Source organism: Muntiacus reevesi, chromosome 19, assembly GCF_963930625.1.
Source record: "Muntiacus reevesi chromosome 19, mMunRee1.1, whole genome shotgun sequence".
NCBI lineage: Eukaryota > Metazoa > Chordata > Mammalia > Artiodactyla > Cervidae > Muntiacus > Muntiacus reevesi.
This window is the reverse complement of record NC_089267.1, coordinates 20465288-20473120: the sequence shown is the minus strand read 5'-3', so window position 1 is coordinate 20473120 and position 7833 is coordinate 20465288. Positions and strand designations below refer to the sequence as shown.

The 7833-nt window shown below is 41.3% G+C and overlaps 1 non-coding gene across 1 annotated transcript; it reads left to right on the top strand.

Annotated features, from left to right (window-relative positions):
- The first annotated feature begins 1090 nt into the window (after positions 1-1090).
- TRNAF-AAA (transfer RNA phenylalanine (anticodon AAA)) lies at positions 1091-1162 on the top strand. Its single transcript has one exon. It is a non-coding gene; the product is annotated as a tRNA-Phe (tRNA).
- The last annotated feature ends 6671 nt before the right edge of the window (positions 1163-7833 follow it).

Below are 7833 nucleotides of genomic sequence, written 5' to 3'. Positions count from 1 at the left end.
AGGCGGCCTCCTTTGGCACTGCCCCGATCGTGTATCTACCTTTCATTTTTAATATGTCAGTTGCTGCCTAAAAGTCATGTAGATGTTTTATTGGTTTTCATGGGAGTAGGGTAGGGAGGATTGAGTTTTCAATATTGTATGGAAAAATCCCATGGACAGAGGAGCCTGATGGGCTACAGCCCTTGGAGTTGCAAAAGGGTTGGATATGACTGAGCACACATGCAAGATGCAGGATTGTTTAAGTGAAGACCCCAAGCCTTTCTCCTACCATTTAACTGAAATAAGATCCCATGTGAAATCAAGTATCTCTCAGGCTGGCTGCCTTGCCTAGACTGATGTTTCATGACTACAGGAACTCCTGAAGCACAGACTTAACTTATTACTGCTCTCAGAGAAACACTTCCACGTGTGGACTCAGGAGCCCTGAAGTAGGAAGAAAATAGGCTAATCTGATCATAAACCATGGAGCCCTCCTAAAACTGTGTAAACACTGACAGAGGTATTTCTCAAAGTCTGGGCCAGCAGCAAGGCAGCATTTTTGTGAAGTATGTGAACCTTCATTCAAATTCAAAGCCTTCATTCAGCCTGAGGAATTTGTCCTGAGCAGACGTATGTCTCATCCTTTGCCAGCCGGCATCCAGGGTAATATTCTGCAAAATTAAATATTTTGGCTAATGGTGTTGTTCCTTAGCTATTGAAAAAATATTTTCTAATAAAAGAAAACGTCAAGTCGTGTCAAGATTAATATTTTATGCCATTCAGCTGTTAAATCTGGAGCCGTAGAATGAAACTTCCAACCTCCTTCACTATAACTTGCATTACTCTGAGTGAAGCATCTGACTGTGCAAAGGCTGAGGGTTACTCTTTGTCCTTTGCTTATAAGATAAGATAGAGTAAGTATGAATTGTATCGGCTCTTCACATTTTGTTTCAAACGTTGCCTTAGCAGTATTCAGTTTATTTTTAACCATCTTTCAGGAAGAAGCTATCAAAGAACATTGCAATGTGAGGACAGGGTAAGGAAGAGAAGCATGGTTATATTTTTATCACAGAAAAGTATTGTAAATAACTTCACCCTCATGAGTCAGACTTCCCTGGTGGCTCAGACAGTAGAGCATCTGCCTAAAATGCGGGAGACCCAGGTTCGATCCCTGGCTGGGGAAGATCCTCTGGAGAAGGCAATGGCAACCCACTCCAGTACTCTTGCCTGGGAAATCCCATGGACAGAGGAGCCTGGTAGGCTACAGTCCATGGAGTTGCAGAGTTGGACACGACTGAGCGACTTCACTTCACTTCATGAGTCAGAGATGTCCTCAATGAAGAGCTTGTGATTGTGAAAGTAAGAAATGTCTGTGATGCCTACAGAGAAATCCATTTCAAGCAACAGTGAGAGAAATTAGGCTAATGAAGGATTATAGAATTAGGGCTTCCCAGGTGGCACTAATGGTAAAGAACCTGCCTGCCAATGCAGGAGGCATAAGAGATGTGGGTTCAGTCCCTGGGTTGGGAAGATCCTCTGCAGAAAGAAATGGCTACCCACTTCCAGTATTCTTGCCTGGAGAATCCCATGGACAAAGGAGCCTGGTGGGCTATAGTCCATGGGGTGGCAGAGTCGGACATGAGCGACTTCACACACATAAAGGATTATAGGAAAAATAGCCTGTCACATTTATTGTGCACTGACTATGTGCCAAGCCCTGTGTTAAGTACTCTTCTGACTTGAGACTGTCTCACCTTCCTAACAATACTCTGGGATAAGTGCTATTATTATTTCCATTTTACAGTTGTGAGATCTGAGGCACAGATAAATTTCAGCAATCAAGAGTTATGGGCAAAAATTGTGGGGTAAGAAGAAGAATAGGTTTTGTTTTAAGAATGGAACATTCTCGTATCCTGAGATGCTCATTAGTTTTATTAGAAAGCACAAATGAAGGCACTTAAATGATTGCTGTCCATTTGGATATTCTTCCTTTCAAGTTAATGATATTGGTTTGCAAAATTTGCTGAAGTTCTCTATGACAGAATTTTCAAACTTTGTTCCTTGGCCCTCTGAGGGTCCTCAATACCCTTTAGGGCAGTGGTCCCCAACCTTTTTGGCACCAAGGACCATGGCAGACAATTTTTCCACAGACTGATGGGGCAGTGCAGAATGGTTTCAGGATGATTCAAGCACATTACATCTATTATGCCCTTCATTTTTATCATTATTACATCATCTCCACCTCAGATCATCAGGCATTAGATCTCAGAGGTTGGAGATCCCTGTTTTAGGGTGTCTGCTGGGTTAAAATTCTTTTTCATAACAACACTAAGATTATTACTTGCAATTATTTTCAATATGTTACATTAACACTGATGGGGCAAATACAATGATGAATAAAACCATTGGTGCCTTAGAATGAATTAAGGTAGTGGCTCCAAGGGGTACTATGCCTTGTCATAGTACCCCACGCCTGCGCCAAGAGGTACCTGGCACATGCCAAGTCATTTCAGTCATGTCCAACTCTTTGTGACCCAATGGACTGTAGCCTGCCAGGCTTCTCTGTCCATGGGATTCTCCAGGCAAGAATACTGGAGTGGGTTGCCATTTCCTACTCCAGGGGATCTTCCCAAACCAGGTACTGAACCCCCATCTTTTATATCTCCCGCATTGCAGGTGGGTTCTTTACTACTAGTGCTACCTGGGGGACTAGTGGTCATTATATTCATCACCACAAAAGAGTCACAATAAAAAAGTAAATAAATTTTTAACAAGTAGCTTCACTTTAATTGTCCTTGCTGAAGCAGAAAGTCACTAAACTTGTTCTGACCTTTGAGTACACACATTTTTCACATTCTGTAAGAAGTACACGTAAATCGCTTTTGCTACATATCAAAGTATGATGGTTCTTTGAAGGAAAGTACTTGTATGATTATTTTGTTGGGGGTTGACCTAGCCATGTTTTCCACATAATACCACTTTTATCTGAAAGAATGCTTGGTAGACAATCCATGGTTATTCAGACTTGGGTGTACATTTTCTCAAAAATTAACAAAGTAAGCCTGTCTCTTCAAGGAAAATCACTGATGTTATTTGTTGACAATGATAAAATGCAATTTTTAAAGCAAAACCCAGAATTTTGGAAAATATATCCACCAACATGAACTTGAAAGCTAAGACTTTAAGATTTTTCTGTGAGACTGTGATCTCAATTGAAGTATATGAGTTTTAGGTATTCTATAATAAGAACTATAAATGACCAATGCATGATTTTGTAAAACCATGCATGAGTAAAAGATCCATTCAAAATACAAGACATACCAATGGATTTTAATGTAACATAATATGAAAAGTTTGTTGATAATATTTTAGATTCCACATTACAAATAATCTTTAAGGAATAACTACTACCTGAGTTTGAGTAGAATGGTAGGAGATAATTCTTTTAAAAGACTACTAGAATGCTCTTCCCTTTTCAATCTACATATCTTTATGAGGCTGGATTTTCTTATACATATGAAATGTCAGCTAAAAAAAACACATCACTGGAAACTTAACATATGAGAATCCAGCTTGCTTCTGTGAATCCAGATATTAAAGAGATTTGCAAAAATGCAAAACAATGTAAACTCTTCTCACTAATTTTTTTTGTTGTGAAACAGTTATTTTTACAAAAATGTTTAATTTTCAATATATTAAACATTGATCAATATAACACACATAACAAAGGTCTCTGTTGTTGCTGTTTAGTTGCTAATTTGAGTCCAAGTCTTTGCGACCCAATGGACTGTAGCCCCCAGGCTCCTTCTGCTTGTGGAATTTCCCAGGCAAGAACACTGGAGTGGGTTGCCATTTCCTTCTCCAGTGGATCTTCCCAGCCCAGAGATGGAACCCATGTCTCCTACATTGGCAGTCGAACTCTTTTAGCCACGAGGGAAGTTCAACAAAGATCTTTAGGGTCTCCTTAATTTATAAGGGTGTACAGGAGTCCAGAACCAAACATTTGCAAACCCCTGCTCTTGGGGAACAAAACCTCCCAAGAGAGAGGAGTTAATCTGCTCCCAGAGACTGTCAGAGGGAAGATATTCGTGTGGGACGTCAATGAAATGAAGGTAATAACATGGCACAACAGGGCGGAACAGGGCCAGCCAGCAAAATGGATGAGATTGTCTATGTTTTACTTTAGTTTAGTAAGGAAACTTTTCCTAAAGTGATTTTTAAAGCAATAGTACTAGCTTGTTCTCTCTCTAAAGACATTTTGTTTTTATAAAATTACAGCCTGGAAAACACACTATGTGTTTAGTCTGAGTAGGTAGCCTGAGTTGTTTGTTAAATACCAGATCTCAGATTTGTGGCTGTTCCTCAAAAATAACTACATGACACCGGCAATTAAATTTATGTATCATTTTGATTATTTATACTTCAGCAAATCAAAGGAGATAAATAATGGTGTGCAGCCCAGCACTCCCATCAGCATCTCCAGGAACCCCTTCGATTCCTTCCATTTCGAAACTGGATACAGCACATAATCTTCCCATTAAACAGTCTGGAGGGACCCGTCATCCACGCCTGCTCCCATCCTGGCATCTTCCCATTTCTGGAGCTGGGTGTTCCTGCGTTGCAAATATGCCCTTTGAACCATGTGGGGCAGGCATGTTTAGTCTCAACTATTTTCACATTTCTCCTTCCTTTTACTTAGGACACTGTTGATCACTCAGAATTAGAGCTTCTTCCGTCCTGCCTCTCAGAGCACCACAGTATTTTTTTAAACTACTTTTTAAAACTTTTTCTTTTGTGTTGGAATATAGCTGAGTAACGATGCTGTGATAGTTCCAGGTGGCACGGCAGAACAACTCAGTCATATATATACATGTGTCCACTCTCCCTCAAACTCCCCTCCCATCCAGGGTGCCACGTTGAGCAGAGTCCCCTGAGAGCACCACAGTCCTGGACCCACACAAGAATGCACTGCGTTGGGCAGCCAGCAGACAGCCTCGCTAAAGGAGGTTACTGATTAGGAGGGGTCTCTCTCTTTCACAGGTGCCCTTGCTCCAGCTCCTTGGACTTTTGTTCACTCGATGAATGTATCTTTAAATCATTCTTGTGGAGTAAACAGGGTGGTCCTCTTGCCTCCAAAGAGAATCTTCAATGACAGGCAGCTGTGTATCAGCTGAGTGAATTAAACCCTTCTCAGGCCCCTTCCTACTTGTAACACTGGGTGACTCCTAGTTGGACTCTGCCTACTCAAAGCAAAGTGACTCAGCGGTGGTGCCTGGGAGCATCCAAAGGAGCTGGGGGTGACAGTGGGAACTGGCCTCAGTCTCCTCCTCTGAAAAGTGGAAGTGGGGGAGCTTGACTTTCCTTGGTAGAAGAGAACAAATGACCTCCACCCTGAACTCCATGACATGCCATGCAATCAACTTCCACCCCATTACTGCTTGTCACTCCTGAAAATGAAAAAGTGCCTTTTAAAGCAGACTCTATGGGAACAATCAGATATTTTGGTGAATCTCTAAGCAGTTGGTTTGAACTAATGGATATAATCTAGTGGTGCTTAGAAACTGCAAATCAAACCAAGAAATAATGGAGGATCAGTAAAGGAGTTAGACTACAAACTTAAAGAAAAAGTGGTTTTATCTGTCTGTAGATATTTATCATCAAGAGCAGTAAAAAACCTCACTGAGATAGTAGATACCCAATGAGGATATATTGTACTTAAATACACCAACCTAAAATTTACTGATTCAATGTTTGTAAATAATTATGGCTCTCAAGATGTTGCTTTGGTTGGTCAATCATCTATTTGTCTGAACATACTTAATCTTGTCAAATATGTGTCTGGTATTTGTGAATAGTGTGGCTGGGATGACTAAATGGGATAATAAAGTATCTGTTCTTGTTATTGTTTAGTCACTAAGTCATGATTGACTCTTTTGTGGCTCCATGGACTAGCCTTCTAGGCTCCTCTGTCCATGGGATTCTCCAGGCAAGAATACTGGAGTGGGTTGCCATTTCCTTCTCCAGGGTATCTTCCCAACTAGAGATCGAATCTGGGTCTCCTGTAGCAGAAGGATTTTTTTTACTGCTGAGCCACTGGGAAAGCTCAGTAAAGTTTTACATAAGATATAAATGACTATAAAATGAAAAAAGAACACATCACTAATATATTGAAAAAAGTGCTTACTATCACTGGAAACTCTATTCAACTAGGAATGACTGACTGCCTGGTGCTCTGTTTTGAGAATTCTGAGGCTGACTCTGGATTAGAGAGAAAGAATATCATGGCTGAATAATAATTATAATAATTGCAACGATTTTATGCTAGGTACTTTTACCTCTTTTATTTATGAACTGTGTGCAGATAGGTTAAAGGACTTTTCCAGAAATACATGGTAGATCTGAGATTCAAATACTAAATTCCTCTACAAGACTACTAGCTACAGTGGATGAACTATGACTTATTGTCTCATTTCTGAAGAGCTTTGACCTGCATTGCTTTCTAAACTCCCTTTCAGCTCAGATGGACTTTAGTCTCTGCACGATCCGTTTAAATACCTCACCCCCCCCAGCAATCTTGCCTCCCCTGGAATATTTATCATAATTTGACCATTGACCACTGCTGGTTATCCTTTTACATTTTAGATCCAGTTTCTCTAAATGCATGAGAAGTGCTATAGAAGAGGGACACTTCCCTGCAAGGCCCCCTGGACCCCAGTAACTTAGCATGGTACCTGGCACATGGTAAATGTTTAATCAGCATTGGTTGGTTGTGTGGTAGGACCCAGACCGCCACACTGTGTCCTAGTTTAATAGGCTGAATCTAGTATTTGCCACAGACGGAGTGGCAAACAGCTGGTTGTTTCCGAGTCAGCCCTGCCGGGGTGTGTTAGATTCATGATCTAGAATTGAAGGTGTTCTCTACCTTAAGCTCTACCCTCCTTGCCCTTCTGACCGTGATGAATGCTTGTTTATCTTCTTGCCTTCACCAACAGCAGCTATTTATTTAGCAGCCTGACTTAAGACATTCCATGTATATACTCAATGAAGGCTTTCTTTCACTATTATTTTTCTGTGGAGGGTAAAATGCTGTCTTGTTTTTCCAGTTCTCCTCCTAAGTGTGATGATTTAGATGTTCCTGCTGTTAACTGGCAGCTTTTCCATTTCCTCCTAGCATCCAGGGCCGCAGGCTTCTCCACAGAAGCCACTAATGAGCTTCTTGCTTTTCCAGTCCCTGGTTCATTAATAACACAGACTTTCAGCAAGGTCTGATGTTCCGGACCTTATCTTTCCCCTTTCCTTCCATGAGAAAACACACAAACAAGCAAGCAGCACAAAGGAAAACTTTTATTTGCTGCAGTTGCTGACTCAATCTTGTTTGCTTGAAGATCTTAAAACAGAATTTATGCAAGAAGCTTGGATTCAGCTTTGCAGTTATGCTTGAAGGCTTACCTATTGGACTCTGACTTTCCAAATGAGTTTGTGTTCCCATTTTTTTTCCTCTCCCCCCAAGTTGTCTTTTTCAATAGTGTGTCATGCTTCTAAGTGTGCTTTTTCCTTCTTCCTAATGAATGTTGACCGGGTTCCTGAGTATACGGGGAACAATTCTAGGGACTGTGTGGACGGGATGTAGGAAACGTCCCTGCCCCATCCCTTCTGCTGGACTTCTGACTCTCAATGATGCCATTCATGCTCCCTGCCCGTTGGCCCCTTACACAACTTTCTCTCATTCAGACAGCGCCAATGAGCATCAAAGCACTTTTGTCCTGCTTCCCTCAGAGCCTTGCAGTGGCCCAGAGCAGAACAGAGCTGTCAGCAGCACGAATGCCATTCCTGTCAAACCTGCTGCTCCTTGTG